Source organism: Pan paniscus, chromosome 2 (genome assembly GCF_029289425.2).
Source record: "Pan paniscus chromosome 2, NHGRI_mPanPan1-v2.0_pri, whole genome shotgun sequence".
NCBI lineage: Eukaryota > Metazoa > Chordata > Mammalia > Primates > Hominidae > Pan > Pan paniscus.
In genome coordinates this window covers 172,783,063-172,801,133 of record NC_085926.1, presented here as the reverse complement: position 1 = coordinate 172,801,133, position 18,071 = coordinate 172,783,063, and the positions used below count along the sequence as shown (strand labels likewise).

The 18,071-nt window shown below is 33.8% G+C and overlaps 1 protein-coding gene across 1 annotated transcript in view; it reads right to left on the bottom strand.

The window, feature by feature from the left end:
• NAALADL2 (N-acetylated alpha-linked acidic dipeptidase like 2) overlaps positions 1 to 18,071 on the bottom strand; it is a 1,375,347-nt gene that overhangs the window by 897,962 nt on the left and 459,314 nt on the right. The gene's annotated exons all lie outside the window — the stretch shown is intronic.

Sequence of the window (18,071 nt, the reverse complement as noted above, 5' to 3'; positions counted from 1 at the left end):
GCTCAATTGTCCCAGCTGAGGCCATCGTAAAGTAAACCTCAATCAACCGCCAGATCCTTGATCAGCACAATCACCTAGATGATCCACAAAACTGAGTACAGATGCACAAGTGCGCCTAGCTGAGCTGTAGGCTAGTGAGCAGTAATAAATCCTTACCATTTGAAGTCAGTCAGTTTTGAGGTGGTTTCTCATACAATAGCTAATACAGGGATTAGTTTTTTTTTCCATTTTTTACAGAAAAAGTTAGAGTCTTCAAGTTTGCACCAAGAGTAAGCAGAGGGGCTAATATCCTACTGATACACTGACTCCAAAATATATTTTTTATAGTATGCACTACTGTTTTCCAAAATCTAGTGTGTTATTTTGTTTCTGTAGGCATACTAAATACCCTCCCTAAACTCAACTTATAAAATTATTAGATGCAATTACAAGTGAATATTCTGAATAAGTACTGATATGTTTTCATAATCAGCCCAAAAGCATCCTCATCATATACTACCTTTCTAATATGGAATCAAATATGCTACATAGTAAAAATTATTAAGTATTGCAGTGGATGTTTCTAAACATGTCTTATATTTTTAAAAAGAACATTTTATTTTCATCATAAATATTTAATATGAATCGTATACTATAATACACTTCTACAAACATTCTTGAAAATCTTTAACACTATTTTCAGTTTTAAAATACACAAAGTAAATTATCAGTCAAGCTTAGAAAATTATGACGAAAATTAGAAAATTGTGATGAAAATGATCTTTATTCCAACAGTCTGACATGCACAAATATCTGTGGGGCCAGGTTGAAGTTAATGATTTTCTCTCTTTTTAATTCCCTAAAATTGGTGGCTCAAAAAAGACAAAAAAAAAAAACAAATAGATCTAAAACAAATGAAAGTGAGACTAAAATTTGATTTTAACTAAACCATAAAGGTTTCAAATAATTCATCTCATTTGACCTAGAAAAGACTTTCCAAGTAATTAATAAACAACTTGAAATGGGCAAGATAATAGTGTGTCTCTAACCAAGTTTCTTTTGTGCTACAGGTATTCAAGTAAATAATAGTATTCAGCAGATTCTGAAATGAAATCCAGAGGATATTTTCTGGACCACATGTTACCACAATTAAGGAATATCATAAACAAAATAAAAGCTAAAGTTACACTACATTTATACTCAGTTTCAGGTCTTTGTTCAATGTCATTCAATTAAAGTCGTGACCAAGCATTTTGAATGTACATTTTTGCCATAAAATGTATAATGCATTTTAAGCACAGTAATCACAATGCAAATGTGCTGTCTTTGAATTGTTTCATCAACAGGTTCTTGAACAAATTCATGATCAGTTAAGAATTGGAAATGAAGGATCATTGTAGTAACTTTTTTTTCAATTGACTATGGGAAAATTCAATTAAACCATTTGTGTTTACAAATCTTCTTTGCTCCTACTATAGACTGTTATTAATTTGCACTTTAAAATCGGAATGGCTGAAACAAAGTTAAATCAAATTCTTAATTTTAAAAGAGCTCTCAGCATGTAACAAATAAAGTTTCCAATGAGAATTACAGTCTGAAACGCTTTCCCACCAGGTGTACCAGGGATGATGAACAGGCAGAAATAGTGCTAAAAACATTATGTATGAAATCTAGTAGAGATAATGACACTAGATGCTATATATTAATCACTCTAAAAATATTTTGCACTTTAAATCTCTTTTTTAAGTAATTTAATTTTTTATTTCATTAGTTTTTGGGGTACAAGTAGTTTCTGGTTACATGGATAAGTTTTTTAGTGGTGATTTCAGAGATTTTAGTATACCCATCACTTGAGCAGTATACACTATACACAGTGTGTAGTCTTTTATCCTCCACCCTTTTCCCAATCTCCTCATCAAGTCCCCAAAGTCCATTATATCACTCTTATGCCTCTGTGTCCTCATAGCTTAGCTCCCACTTATGTGTGAGGACATGTAATATTTGGTTTTCCATTCCTGGGTTACTTCACTTAGAATAATGGCCTCTAGCTCCATCCAAGTTGCTGAAAAAGACATTATTTCATTTCTTTTAATGTTTGATAGTATTCCATGGTGTATATATGCTACATTTTCTATATCCACTCATTGGTCAATGAGCATTTGGATTGGTTCCCTATCTTTGCAATTGTGAATTGTGCTGCTATAAACGTGTGTGCATGTGTCTTTTTCATACAGTGACTTATTTTCCTTTGGGTAGATACCCAGGAGTGAGATTGCTGGACTGAATGGTAGTTCTACTTTTAGTTCCTATTAAGGAATTTCCATACTGTTTTCCACAGTGGTTGTAATAATTTACATTCCCACCACAGTATTAATGTGTTCCCTTTTCACCACATCCACACCAACATCTGTTGTTTTTGACTTTTTAATTATGGCCGTTCTTGCAGGAGTAAGGTGGTATCTCATCGTGGTTTTAATTTGTATTTCCATGATTAGCGATGGTGAGCATTTTTTTACGTTTGTTGGCTGTTTGTATATCTTCTTTTAAGAAAGGTCTATTCATGTCCTTTGCCCATATTTTTCATGGGATTACTTTCTTGCTGATTTGTTTGAGTCCCTTGTAGATTCTGGATACTAGTCTTTTATCAGATGCATAGTTTGTGAATATTTCCTTCCAACACGTGGGTTGCCTGTTTACTCTGCTGATTATTTCTTTTGCTGTGCAGAAGCTTTTTAGTTTGGTTAGGTCCCATTTATCTAATTTTGTTTTTGTTGCATTTGCTTTTGTAGTCTTAGCCATGAATTATTTACCTAAACCAATGTCCAGAAGAGTTTTCCTGCACTTTTTCAAATGAAATATAATGAATAGTATTTAATATACAATTTAACCACAAGGCTGTAAGATTGAGTGAAAATTAGCTTATGCTTTTTTTCCTAAAATTATTAAAGTATCATATGATATAATTCAATTTTTAAACAATGTAAATAACTGACTTATTTTGTTTTCCTCTCAATTTCTCTAATAAATATAAATAAATCTGAATATAACATTTTTAAACAAAATACACCTTGAACCTCTAACATATCCATCAATAGAATTAGTCTTAGAACCAGAGAACATGGGCTCAAAACCTGTCTCTACCACTCATAATAGTTCTATGAAGTTGTCCTTACCATAAAGTTGGGGAAGCTGGGTCTAGAAAGGTATCTAATGTTCCATTGTCAAACTCTGTTCATTGACAGGGAGGAGACAGCAACTTCAGTATGTCTAATTACAAAGCCTAGATCTTAACCACTAAGCCATGATGATTTAACATGGGTAATCTCAAACACTATCAAAATGAGCTTTATCACTGAGATAACACAGAAGACAATATGACACCTCCTCTGCTGCCATCCCGCAAAATACACCTCCCCACACACTCATATGAAATAATCTATCCAATTGACCATGAAAAATGTTTTCTAAGCTTTACAATTAAACCATTTGTGTTTAAAAATCTTTCTGTTTTAATAATTAGTGGGCAATTAGATACTAGTTTTCCAACATTGTATTATTTTCTAGAACTCTTAGAACCTGTCCAGAATAGAGACTTTGTAGAATTAAACTGTAGTATAACTTTTAAAATTTAAATCTATCAAGTAAAATAAAAATCTGTGAAATCTCAGCCTTTTCATCAAAACTTGTACACTAAAGCATCCAAAAATGAAAAGATAATTATAAGATTGCATTAGATGTATCTGATATTTTACCTTTCCTCCCTTATTGAGTTTGAAACCCCTGACACTCAGCTACAAAGACTCTGGTCATCAAATTTGTTTTGTCTCCAAACTCCTTCTGACTGCAGATATTGATCTGCCAATAAATTAATCTTTAATAAAATTGCATTAAAATGTCTTTTGAGGTTATTATAATGAATTATACCTATATTTGAAAATTTTCCTTTCTAAAGAAATGTCTGTGATTATTGAGAAAATGTAAATTTATTTACTACCTGTTCTAACTGATAGATTATGTCTGATATTTGATACCCATTATTGCCTTTTATTCTTACCATGACAGTAGCATTAGTCTAACTTTACTTATAGGAAAATGGGGCTCAAATAAGTAATTTACTCAAAGTCTAAAACTAGAGAAATTCAAACTTACAGATTCAGATCTATCGACTTCCCAAGTCCATACCCTCTGTACCCCATATGATACTAAATATTCATTATCTAATGTGATTTTTAATTGCAATAAAATATAAAGCCAGGCTGGGCATGGTGGCTCACACCTGTAATCCTAGCACTTTGGGAGGCAGAGGCGGGTGGATCACCTGAGGTCAAAAGTTTGAGACCAGCCTGGCCAACATGGTGAAACCCTCTCTCTACTAAAAATACAAAAATTAGCCTGGTATGGTGGTGGGTGCCTGTAATTCCTACTACTCGGGAGGCTGAGGCAGGAGAATCACTTGAACACTGGAGGCAGAGGTTGCAGTGAGCCAAGATCACACCACCACACTCCAGCCTGGGTAACAGAGTGAGACTCCATCTCTAATTAAAAAAAAAAAAGAAAAGAAAAGGAATATATATATATAAAACCAAAAAGGTGTACCTTGGAAATGAAATACATAATCTCCTGCTTATAGAGATTATAAAATTATATTTAAAACTAATTCTAGAATTTTGTTTTTCTTAGGCTGGGACTCATAAATCAAGTCCTTCCGTTCTTCAAACCACCCCATTAGATAAGACTAACATTTTCTAATTATATTTTTATTGTATTGGGGCATATTAAGAATAGTAATGATAATTTAAAATTTTCAATACACAAAATGATTTTTCATTAATTTGGTACCAAAAAATTAACTTGATCGGCAGATATAGAGAAAGAACAGAAAGGATAAAATATTTATTGAGTGCCCATTACAGTGCAATATAGTACTTCATTTGGTTCAATTTGCCAGCAATAACCAAATCAGTAAAATAATTATTTATCCCTTTTTTTCCAGAGGAGATTGCAAGTTTGAGAGCGGTAAACTGATTTGCCTGGTGACACCACTAATGAGTAGCCTGAGGTGGAGGCAACTGCCCCCAAAGCCCACTGCCACAACCTAGAGCCTCTATAGTAGTCCAGGTATCTTGTGAATGCATGTTACTCATTAATCAGATACTCAGGCACAAGACTGAGGCAGCAGCAACAAAAGACAAATTAATAGTAAACATGGTTTTTCCTTCACAGTGTAGTCAGAGTGAACCATCTGTCTTGAAGCCCTGTTTGCAAAGGAAAATAGTGAGGGATGATCCTGTGACACCTAAATAAGCCACTAGAATACTTGCAGGTGACAACACTGCCATGACAGCTGAGACATGGTTTCATTAAAGAAGGGTTTAGCAATTATGTAAACCCTTCAAACTTGTCTTACTAGTTGGTAAGACAAGTCAAAAATAATTTATAGGGAAAGTTCTACCAAAACTTTTTTCATACCAATAAGTCATAATACTATATTTCATCCAGTCTGTCATTAATTATAATATGTATTGCAGGACACCTTAAAATGTGAAAATATGCCCAATGGCAATTTTGAGGTACTGTCACTTGGAAGATTCATCTTTATTTCAGGGATATTAAAATGTGGAAATATGTGTATTTTAGAAACCATGAAATATAGATATTATCAATGTCTTTTAATATAGAAATACATTAGGGCACTTTGAAAGCAAACATAATGACTAGTTTATCATGTTCAAATCATTAGTATCTAATTCCAAATATTTTCATAAATAATCCTGCCAGCAAAATGATGAGAGATTAATGATGCCACAATACAGGGAAGCCCCAGGGAATTATAGCAACAGGAAAATATCAATATATAATTCTAAATTTGTGCTGATCATGAAACAGACCATTGCCAACAATTAACCTTGTCTTATTTTATTCTATCTAGAAATTTTCTGTCCTGTGCTTCATTCTTAGGAACATTGAAAGCCATTAAGTTGCATAAATTAATAAGGGGAAAAAGGCTGCGAAAGGTAGAAAAGGAGGGGTAAATATGACTTTATCCATGTATGTTAAATTGCTCAAGAAACAAATCAGATTGATAACAGAAACACCTTTTAGCTGACCACATTTTGGTTACCTAGGATTCCAATGAAACATTTAGCTATTGCAGCCTTAGGGTGTCCATGTACTGACGATTTACAAACGTTTTCTTACCCTAATTTGTTCTGCTATTCCTAAGGAGGGGGAAAAAACAGTTACCTCAGCAACTGCAAGGTTACACTTTACCCTGAAGTTGCAGAGCTTTTTCAAAAAAAAAAAAAAAAATTTTAAAACATGGATCCATGTTGACATTCCATCTTCCTTAGGTGATGACTTTAGTAGTCAGGTTGAGAATAGCATGCAAACACCTATATCTTGTTGCTGCCCCACCCCCAATGACAGCATTCTGCACTGACTGTCTCCATTTCTTTTTTCCTTTTATGGAAAATGAGAGAACTACCAATATCAAATATAGGTATAAAGAAACTGTCAGAGAGAGGCTACAGAGAGTATAGTTCATCACAGCCGACCTTCTTTATTTCTGTGAGAAGAGAAATTGGTGGACAATTGGCAACTGTTATAATGGGAAAATAAACATCCTGTCAAGTGTCAGTGGTTAAAAAGTCAATTTCCAGCCCTAGTGGAAGATAGCTGTAAGCCTGTCTGCAGGAGAATGGATATTTCAGTAAGTACTAAGTTAAAAACACATTTTAACAACTTAATTCCAAAATCGCTCTAAAGGCTGTGGTTCTTGCCGCTTACATACTTGAGGCTACATCGTAAAGGGCACTTGTCAGATGTTGGCACGTGACTTCAGCAATGTCTGAGATATTACCAGTTTAGAAAAGGAACTCAGGAACAAGGGAAACGGACAGGAATATAAGGTGTACTAGGGCTCCTTTCATTAAAAATGACTGAAACCCAAATTGAAGTAGCTTAGCAATAAAAATGAATGTAAACTCTTGTGACCTTTGGGCTTTCCCAAACTCCCAACTCCTTCTCAATGCTGGGAGAAGTCTTGCTCTGCCTATATTGCCCCTCCCTAAACCCAGCTTGCAATTTGTCGCAGGCAGTGCACTGGGGCACTCTTACCAGTCACCTCTTTCATTATCCATCTTTTAGCAATCACTTCCATCCACTGCCTCATGCCAATGTCGAGTGCCATTGCTTCAAATGCTGTATACAGTTTTTACTTGTTTCTGGAAAGAGGGTAAATCCAGTCCTTGATATTTTAACCAAATGCACAAATATTTTTTCTTCTTCCACATTTAATTCTACAAATATATTTGATTGACTGTCCTACCCTTATGAATCAGTCACTATGTCAAAATGAAGCGAGCGATACAATTAGCAAGAACCCAGTCTCATATCCAAACCTGTGGACCTATGTGTTCTATTGCCAGTATCAGGGAGAAAGAGTAAAAGCATACTCCAGACCACCAAAACTAATAGCTATCAGAATCCACTTCAGAAAATACGTTCTTATCTTAAAAAATGACTTTTGGGGGATGGCAATTCCATTGCACTGATTTGTGGTTTAGTGCATCAAGCATTCCTCAGGCACATTCGGTGTGCCAGGTAAGGTGGTGGCCCTTGAGAACCGTGAGATAAACAAGATGCAAGTGCAGCCTGGAAGCTCATATTCCAGAGTTTCCCTTTCGCCCTGCTTGTCAGTTTTGCGAAAGCATTCACAGCCCCTACCTCTTCTGTTCACCTCTCCCGTTCTAGGCAATAGTCATGGGATAGCTTTGGCCTAAAATGGTACATTATTAATTTGGGGCCCATATTTCAGATGTCACATTTTAAAGATGAAGAAACAAGGGAAGAGGAGGGTCAAGTCACATGTCACAGGTGAAGTGGCCATTAATTAACAAACTTGATATTGTTGAAGTGTTGAATATGACTAATATGATGTGTATTGACGCCCCTTACTCCCCACTGCTCGTCCCACTCTTCCACAGAGCGTCATCCTGCCTGGACGGCAGGACTGGATATTAACTCCTACCTGCATATGTAAAATTAACTCCTACCTTTCCTGCTATTTTAAAACCAAATAAATTACCTCACTATTCACTAAATAAAACTCACTATTTTCTTAAGTTTACTGCTTATTCCTCAGTTCCCACCCCCAAATTCAAGGAGTACTATTCTCTTTTCCTTAGCTAACTCATCAGACCCACATTTAATAAACTGGAAAATTTTTATTAAATAATGTTGAGTGGAAAAAAGGATAACAAATTTCTATGTAAAAAGTGATGCAGTTATTTTAAAATATATAGTTATACACACACACAAAGACTTTAAGGTGGCATGCCAAAATATTAGTAATTTTTGAAAAATCTGGATTGCTAATTTATGGGTAATGTTTACTTTAGTCTTCACACTTTTTTGTTTTCTAACCTTCTGACCATCTCTATGTTATACATATATATGTATATAAACTATTAAAATAAAGTTATTCTTAAAACCAATCTCTAAAAAATCAACTACATTCTGATTAAAATTTCTGATTAGCACAATTTAGATAAAATTCTATTTTATTTGTGCTACAGTAATGCATAAAGCATTGCAAATATAATACATTGCATATGTGATTCTTTATAATCTCTTTGAATTATATGACACTTGAAGGCAGAAAATGTATATTTTTAAAAATATCTTCTAATACTTAAATTGTGTAGTTAAATATATTAACCAAATGTTACAAATGTTACAATTGTGCATTTCTTGCCTGGGAATCCTAAAGGAAATCGAAATAATAAAAACAGCTGACAATTATGACATTCATACTATGTGCTAGGTTCTGTTACAGATAGTTTTACAGCTTCTATCTCATTTAATCCTCAGAATAGTCCTTTTAGAGTTCATTTTATACATGAAGAAACTCAAAAGTAGGAAGACATCAAATTATCTAAAGTGCCATAGCTAGAAAGTGACAGAGCCAGTATTTGAAACCAAGTAGGTAACCCCACAGTCTGTGCACTAACCCACCACACAATCCATATTTTGAATGTTTCAACAATATTAGAAATCTTGGAGTAGGGATAATGATATAAAGCAGGGATTTATTAATACAGATTGTTTAGCATGATTTCCTCATTACTAGTACCTACCTCAAAGGACTATTTTAACAGTTAAATATATGATCATGAGTTTGCACAAGTGTCTGGTGTGTATAGAGTGCTCTATAATTGTTTTTTGAGATGGGATTTTGCTCTTGTTGCCCAGGCTGGAGTGCAATGGCACTGTCTTGGCTCATGGCGACCTCTGTCTCCCAGGATTCAAGAAATTCTCCTGTCTCAGCCTCCCAAGTAGCTGGGATTACAGGCACCCGCCACCATGCCAGGATAATTTTTGTATTTTTAGTAGAGACGGGGTATCACCATGTTAGCCAGGCTGGTCTTGAACTCCTGACCTCAGGTGAGGTGATCCGCCTGCCTGGGTCTCCCAAACTCCTGGGATTACAGGTGTGAGCCACCGTGCCTGGCCTATAAATTTAGCTAATACTGTTACATGCATATTTTAGCTACTGTGAATTCAGTTAAGATGAAATAGCTACACAACTAAGGAGACCTTTTTTTTTTTGAGTATGATAAACTAAGGACACGCCTTAAGTCTAAGAAAATCTGTTTACTGCAGGCTTTTCAGCACAAATTTTCCTTTATCATCAAGGTTGCTATAGCCATCCCTCTTTCAGATTCCTTTTCTTCTTTAAAATTAGAGGCTTTGCTTTACACTGTTATTTTTAAATGGCTGGATACCTGCCATAGATCTAATAATTGGTTGTAAAAATCCAGACAAACATCAATTTTTAATTCTTAATTTTTAATCTTGTTTGAAATAAACATGTAAACTAAAATAAAAACTTAATAAAGCCAGGTTTAAATCTTGCCTGTTTTAGTAAATAAGTCAAATTTTTATTAAATTAACTTCAGATCCTATTAATTATGAAAGCAAGAGGTTATATTTCTAATGAATACTAAGATCTTATTAGAAATTCCTTCTCCATCACTTTGTTTTTCTGTTCATTAGATATACCCGCACAAATGACCTAAAATTCAACCCACTTTGAAATAAATTTTCAAGGCTTAGTGAAAAAAGCCTAATTTCTGTAGCCACTGGCCTGTTTCTAGAGCCATCGTTGACTGATGGCTTATAAAGCCTTTTTATACAGCACTGACATTTTAAAGATACTGGCCAGTCTGAACTTTCCATCTGGCGTGCTTGATTTCCTTTGTCCCACTTTCCCATAGTGACTTATTCTGTCCTTGAGCTCTAAAACTACTTTGATTTAATTTAGGCCTGGGGGTGTGAAGACATGGTGAAATTTATTTAAACAAGAGACGATAGTAATGCCTCCAACAGTGCATAGTAATAGGAAAGCAAATAACTGACTTCCTGGCATTTATTTGTGTAATAACTTCACCACCAAGTGCAACCAGAGAGGTATTCCAGAACTTTCCATGCAATTACATAAAACTAGCAAGAGCTAGTCAGCACTTGTAAAATTAAGTGGGAGATAAAGGAAATTATTTTATCTCAGGCCAAAAAAAAAAAAAAAAACCAACTTCTCTCTTTCGAAAAGAGATAATTGATATAAATAAGAAATATGTTACTTAATGCTGGAAAGCAACTGATACTTTCTAAAGTACACATTATGTTGTTAAATCTTCATTCATAATAACACTGACATGAAATAGTTAATTCTGAGTCTTGCACCTAGTCAACTATTAAAGACCTGGCTCTTTAGGCAGGGAACTTTAGTGCCTCTGTCTTAATCTTCATTTTGTTTGTTCACTTAGAAATAAGCCAAACTCCCGTCTATATACAATAGATCCACAATACAATCCGAATTATGTTACTAATGAACACCACCAATGTTTTGCTTTTGAACACTGGTAGTACAACAACTTTGTGATGTCATCATAGAAAAGGAAGACACTAGGGATTCGATAAAATGTTATTTAGTAGTAAGAAATAGTCACAGATAAGTTTACCTTTTAGGGACGTGGTTTTTCTCTAATCTCAATGTTTTTTGTAACATTCCTCTATAGTATACAGAGCCATGAGAAATTTGATAGCAGTTTTGAAATATTAGTACAAATGAACTATCCCATTTTGGAATTTATACATGAAAACGTTCAAGACCTGGGCTACGTATCACCCATCTCTCAAAACACTTCTTAGCATCTTCTACCACCCAGTAAATTTATGATCAAGGAATCAAATGAGCACTGGAAAAGAGTCATCAGATCTCAGTTCAAGCAACAGCTCCATCTTGGGTAATTTGCTGTATCTTTTTTTTATTCTTCTTCTTTTTTTAGACCTAAGATTACTCATCCATAAAACAAAAAGGCTGATCTCCAGAATATTTAAGATACATTCCAGTGCTAGTATTCTGTGATGCAATGATTTTGATCTAAGTACTAGAAAGGTAATTCTGCTGAGAAAGAGTTTGATTAATTATCAGATCAAATATAAATGAGTTTGCAATTTCAATTTGGATTAAATGACAAAGATGGTCTAGGGGAGGCCTGATTTACTAGGCACAAAGAGTTATGAGTTATCTGTGAAATTTTTTACTATTAATAACCATCTGATTTTTAAAAAGGATTTGAAGTAATTTAATATAAAACTCACCTGTGATAAATAAAATTATATAAGAAGAAAGATTAGTGATCACATAAGAAAAATTTTGATATGAGAATCTGAGGTGAGGTGATTAATGAAGCTCTTGGTTTCTGTATTGTTATCTATTGCTACATAACAAATTATTCTAAAACTTCACAACTTAAAACATCAAACAAGTTATTTCACATTTTCTGTTGGTTAGAAATTGGGGGTTGGTATAGCTGGGAGCTTCTGGATCAAGGTTTCTCATGAAGTTGCAGTTGGGGAATTGTTGGAAGCTGTGGTCTTATATGAAGCATGACTGAGTTTGATTCTGCTTCTAAGCCCACTCACATGCTTGTTGGCAAGATTCAGTTCTTTGCAGGCCATTGGAAACGGCATCTCAGTTCCTCACTAGCTGCTAACCAGAGGCTTTCTTCAAATCCTTGCCATGTAGGCCTATCCAGAGGGTACTTTACAACATACACTTGACTTCCCTTGGAACAAGTGAGAGAGATCACCCATGATGAAAGTCACAGTCTTTTCAAAACTTAATCTCAGAAGTGACATTCAATCAATCATTCTGTATTCTATTAGTCAGAGGCAAGTAGTAATCCAACTGATACTCAAGGGAGGGGCATTCCAAAAGGGTATGTAACCAAGAAGCAGGGATATTAGAGGTTGCCTACCACAGTTCCGTACTGTCAAAGCAAAAAGAGATGAAGATGCTGATTGCATGTTTCTTCTTACGTTAAAAAGATTCATTATTTCAAGAAACCTTCTTGTTTCTATTATAGTTCTAAAAGAATGTTTTATATGAATTGGCATGTAAAGATCATTGAGAAATATAATGTACAATGTCCTGAACAGTTTGTTTTGTACAATATACAGAAATGCACTTCATGGTTATATTGTAGTATTAAACTGTGAATGAGGGTAATGCTGATTTCTAGGTATTCAATATGATAAAGAATCGAGAAAAAAAATGAAGAAATAATGTATCAGTGTTTTTCAAAACTTTAGCATGCTTAACATTACCTGTGTGTAAACAAAGATTAATATCCAGGTGCAACTCAGTTGTACTAAATCAAATCTTGAGTGATGGGCATAGATTTATTACTTTATAATAAAACCCCAGATAATTTTGATGTCTCAGATCCAGAAAACACATTTCCTTAGATGGTCTCTCTCAGAAGTCGGTTGCCCCTTCTATATCAGATACCACAATAGAGATTTATCCTGTCTGTCTCAGGTATATTAATCAACTTCTTATACTCTCCCACAAAACAGTGTCAGTAAAATAAAAGATTAGAATGTGGCAGACTGAGATAAAATGTTTTGCTTTGTTAAACGGAAGAAATAAAAGAATGAAGCAAGAATTACAGAATTACATATTTGAGTTACATGTTTTTATTTTTAAAGTTTTACTTGCCCTAATGCTTATAGTTTTCTGTGTCTTATGAAAAAGACTTATCCACAAATACAGTTTAATGCATGCTGCCATTTCACCAGACTGATGCCAATTTAACTTTACGAATATGCTACTGAAAATACATGAATTGTGAAACTTATGATCAACTTTATAAAATTCTTAATTGTAACTATTTTAGAGGCGGGGATAGCCAGAAAAGTGACATCCCTCAACAAATTCTATTCCAAATTAAGCAATATATGATTGATTGCTTGTGCTGCAGCTCAGAACAATGAGCATTTAAATACTAAGTTAAATGATACAACACAGGCGTAATCATTGAATAGGTTTCGATCTTGTCAGCTATATATTAATAAATCATTAGAATGTGAAAAAATTAGATAGCTTTATGGTAAAGCCAGAATTAAAGACAATGTAGCAAATTTGAAATACTGATCATTACGATTTATATTTTTAAATATATAAAAATTTTACCAGTGGACTACTTCTAAACTCTGTCATTCTAGAATAAGAAAACTGCTATAGAATTACTAATTATGTGACAGCTTTAAAAATAACAATACAGCAATCCCATAAGAAAGATCAAAAAAGTTTTAATGCTATGTTTATGACTTACACTGAATTTAGATTATTTAATACTGAAACTACCTGTATCCCACATAATGCAGAAAAAATGCTTAATAATTTAAAAGAAATTCACCAAATACGCATGAAAACATACCGAGCATCAAAATTGGTGATGTAACTATTTCACAAGTTGAGTGAATTATTGCCTCAAGCTATAAAGAGTATGAGAACAACAAAATAAAATTAATGGTAGCTCCAGCTGTTAACATAAACAGAAGTAGGATGCTCTTTCATTTGTAAAAGGATATGAAACTTATGTTTTCTGGTCTCTAGCAGGGAAAGCATGCAAAATTTTCTCCCACTTAAGTATTTACAATCTATTACTTTTACTATTATTTATTAGATTGTTAGTATGTTCTTGATGTTTTGGGCATTAGTAGACTTTCTGTGCAATTAGCAAAACAATTTAGAATTGCTAGTAATGTACAGGAACTTTTGATTACACAGGAAATGTGTTGATTTTGGTGTTTACTTGCTTCATAGACTATGCCAAATCGTAGAATGCCAAACTTTCAAGGCACTTTCCATCTGATAAATAAAGGTGATTTAACTACTTCATTGGCAGATATACAGAACGTATAAACATCTAATTCATCAGAATAAACTCAGATTCTTAATAAGTTGGTAACATATCACACAATGTAACATTCTAACACTTTAACATTATCATAATTATTCAACGCAAACCTTTACTGAGTCCAGATTTTGGCTCTTGGCAACACTAAGATGAATAAGACACAGATTGGCCCCTTACTGATCCCAAATAAGGTGGATTGTCTATGTTGCATTACTCTAGGAGACTGGTTTAAATTAAAGATGTTTAACTACATATATCCATATCTATATAACTATATATCTCTGTACATCTATAAACTCAGAGATATAGATATATATCTATAAACTCAAATAGATACAGATATAGATATAGATATAGATATTCCTTTCTGGCCCTGCGAAGAATATCCTTTGCAGAGCCAGAAAGGATTTTAGGACACACACCAAAACATATTTATAAAAAAGTACATTTATAGGTGATGATGATGATGATAAAAATGACTGTGAAAAAGGTTTAATTTTCTTAATCAGTCACTACTTAATCTCATTACCTGAAAACTTTCCGTGCAAATATATTCAACAATATCCAGGGAACACTGCATCCTTCCAGCTAGTAGTGATTTTGGAATAATACCCATGATTTTTGTTTTTACCAGTGAATTGCATGCTTGTCAAAATCAATTGTATTTATTCTCAAAACATTCATATGCCAGTTAAATTTAATATTGTAATTATGTAACTTAATTTTTACAAATACTACTACTAAAAGATAGATACAAAGAAAAGGAGTTGTATCTATTAAGTCAAAACCTTTAGAATGACTCAGTAAAGACTAGTGAGTAAAAGGTGGGATTGACAAACACCATTGGTTCACTAACCTATCACCCATTTCCAGGCCCTTCTCCATTCCAAGCCTTCATTATAAGGGCAGAGTAAGCTAAAACACTAGCAAATTAATAAATTTCTAAAATGTTAAGTGAGGTAATGTGCATACAAGCATTTTGAACACTTTAAAACACCACAGATTATTGAGTCTTCTTATTACTATAAAATCATTTCTGTTGGTGCCTATAAAAACAATTAAGTAGTATTTCTTGGCTAATATCTAATGTATTCAAATACTGGAACTTAGAGATGAAGATCTTAGCTCAACTCTTCAGTTTTACCATAAGTCTGGTCTAAATTCCTGCAGGGATGGCATAAAGGCATTTGCTTTTACATTCTATTAAAACAACAGTTACCTTATGAATATAGTGGCTATTTGGGGGTGGGGGGGAACTTGAGAAATTAGAAATAGCTTCTTATATTAAGAATACAACTGTCAACATATAATTTTTGCCAGTATCAGTTTTGCCCCAGGAGTATGATAAAGGTAAGACTATTTATTTATTCCTTTCACATGGTTCCTCAGCCTAAGCGCTCAATTTCTGTCCAATCTTCTTGTTTCTGGGAGAATATGTGCTAATCTCTTTCAAACATTTCCCAAGCATGTATTTCTCAGAAGCTCCATCTATATCTCAGATAATGCCTTTGGAAAAATTACCATCAGTGCCGCCCTCCTTGAGTATACTTTATCCATCAGCATACCAGAATAAAAATAATAACCTTGGAGTTGACCACAGTATTTCCAAGTCCAACTTGTTATTATTCAGTAACAAGTTTCAATAGATAAATAACTTTTGAGTTCATAATATCTCCTTGAAAATTCCAGATGTCTCTGCAGTATCTCCCTTAATATAGATATTTAACCTCTATTAATAGAACCTAGATTATGTTTACTTTTTTGGTTCTCATATTCTTTCATGTACATCTTTAATCACGAGATTGTCTTTTTGAGTTATTTTAGAGTCTGAATTCAAATGATTAGTTGCAACTTATTTTAGTTAAACCCCACCCCCCTTTCTTTTATGTAATAATTACATTAATAGTCACTACTGGGTGGAGAAGAGATTTACAATGAGCCAGAATCTGTTCTATAATAGGTACTTTACATACATTATTTCTAACCTGTTCTATAACACAAGGCAAGAGTTATCACCTGTTTTAGAAATTTATAAATAGAGGGTCAATGAGTTTAAGTATATGGTCAAAAAGACAGACATAGGTTATTGGATGTATCTGTTTTGCTATATAATATCAAAAGATATGATAAAGATGGGACAAAAGAGTTTAGCTATTTCTCTTAGACTTATGCTACACAAAGAGTGGTCCACAAACTAGCAGCATCAGCAACACCTGGGCAGTAGATCATGCCCTGCATCAGACCACCTCAATCAGGATCTGCATTTAAACGAGATTCCCACGTAAGTCGTGTATATATTATAGTTTGAGGGGCACTGTTTTAGAGACAAATTGCATCATTCTCTTCTCAGATAGCCACACCTTTTCCAAAATAGAGGATCATTTGAGAGAACATTTACAGTCTCTTGTTCTTCTGTAAGGAAGCTAATCCTGGGGCCATACATAAATCACAACATAAAGCCCATGCATATATGTGCAAAAATGTATTTTTCTCTTAGACTTGCCTGCATTCAAATTAGTGCTCATGATCATTGGCCCATTCCAGCAATTGTAGTTACAGATCTAAGTACACCAAATCACCCACTCACCATCCATAACCTCCAGTATTCTTTCTTTCTGACCTGACTGGAAATGGCATGTGGCAGCAAGTCCTTGGATTTTGCAGCTGGCTAGATAAAGGGCTGACTATTCAAGGTTTACTGAAAAAAACTCAGCTTATCTTTACAAGAAGATCTTGAGGCCTAAAACTGGACTGAGAAAAGGTGATCCCATTTGGCTTCACATTAAAGCTATGTTTTCAAAGACATTTACCTGAAGCCCTGTATTTGATGAAAGATTACTAGAAGCCCAGCCCCTAATGAAGCTTACAATATCCTAAAGCCTACTTAATGCTAATTACCTTCGTATCTTTTGGTTAGGAGGGTATTAGGCCTCCTACCCACGTTCTTCCATTGCCCATAGAGACAGGGCTCATGTACTTCTCACAAGCTCCATCTATATCTCAGATAATCAATCACACAAATATTTTGGAAATGGTTGATAAATTCCCCATAGAATTATATCAGCTAAAACTACATTCCTTGATACATGTTAAAATTATTCCTTGCCACATCATTGGTAAGTCCAAACACCATCAACACTCTCTCAAACATATGTTAATGAATCACATTTTCACAACTGACACTTTTAACCCCTAGACATGTGACAAGCATGGAATCATAGATTTAAATAAATAAAACGGTCAAATTGGTTTAATTTTATCATACAGTTGGACACACTGATTCCGACTGAAAACATCCAAATATTCAAGTGTCTTTGTCTTCAACCCTCTGTCTACAAATTGATTATAGATCGATTTTTGCAAAATTATATTTTCAATGAGTAATTAAGTGATAAATTTAGGTTAAAGAGTCATGACAAAGTATAGGGGAAGGAACTCTAAAGAAGCTTACTGATATGTATTTTACTTTTACAATGGTTTTAGTGAACATTTTTCTGCTTTTAAAAAAGGCATATTTTTATCATTAAAAAAATACATGCATACAATGTTAGATAATTTTTTAATAGCCAGTTATTCTATCACAGATGTACTCTCTGTTAAAATTTAGTTATTTTTACGTTTTTTTTTTCTGAGGTTTAACTTATATGAGAAAGTAAGGTATAAAATGTTTAGATTATATTACAAATAATTTTATGGTATGTAAATAATGCTATCTTTCATATAAAAGCTTATTTATGAATTAGAATTTTTTGTTAGGTTATCAGAAGTTTCTGATCAATATTGACATAGAATTTTAAGGATTTTTATCTATATTGCAAAACA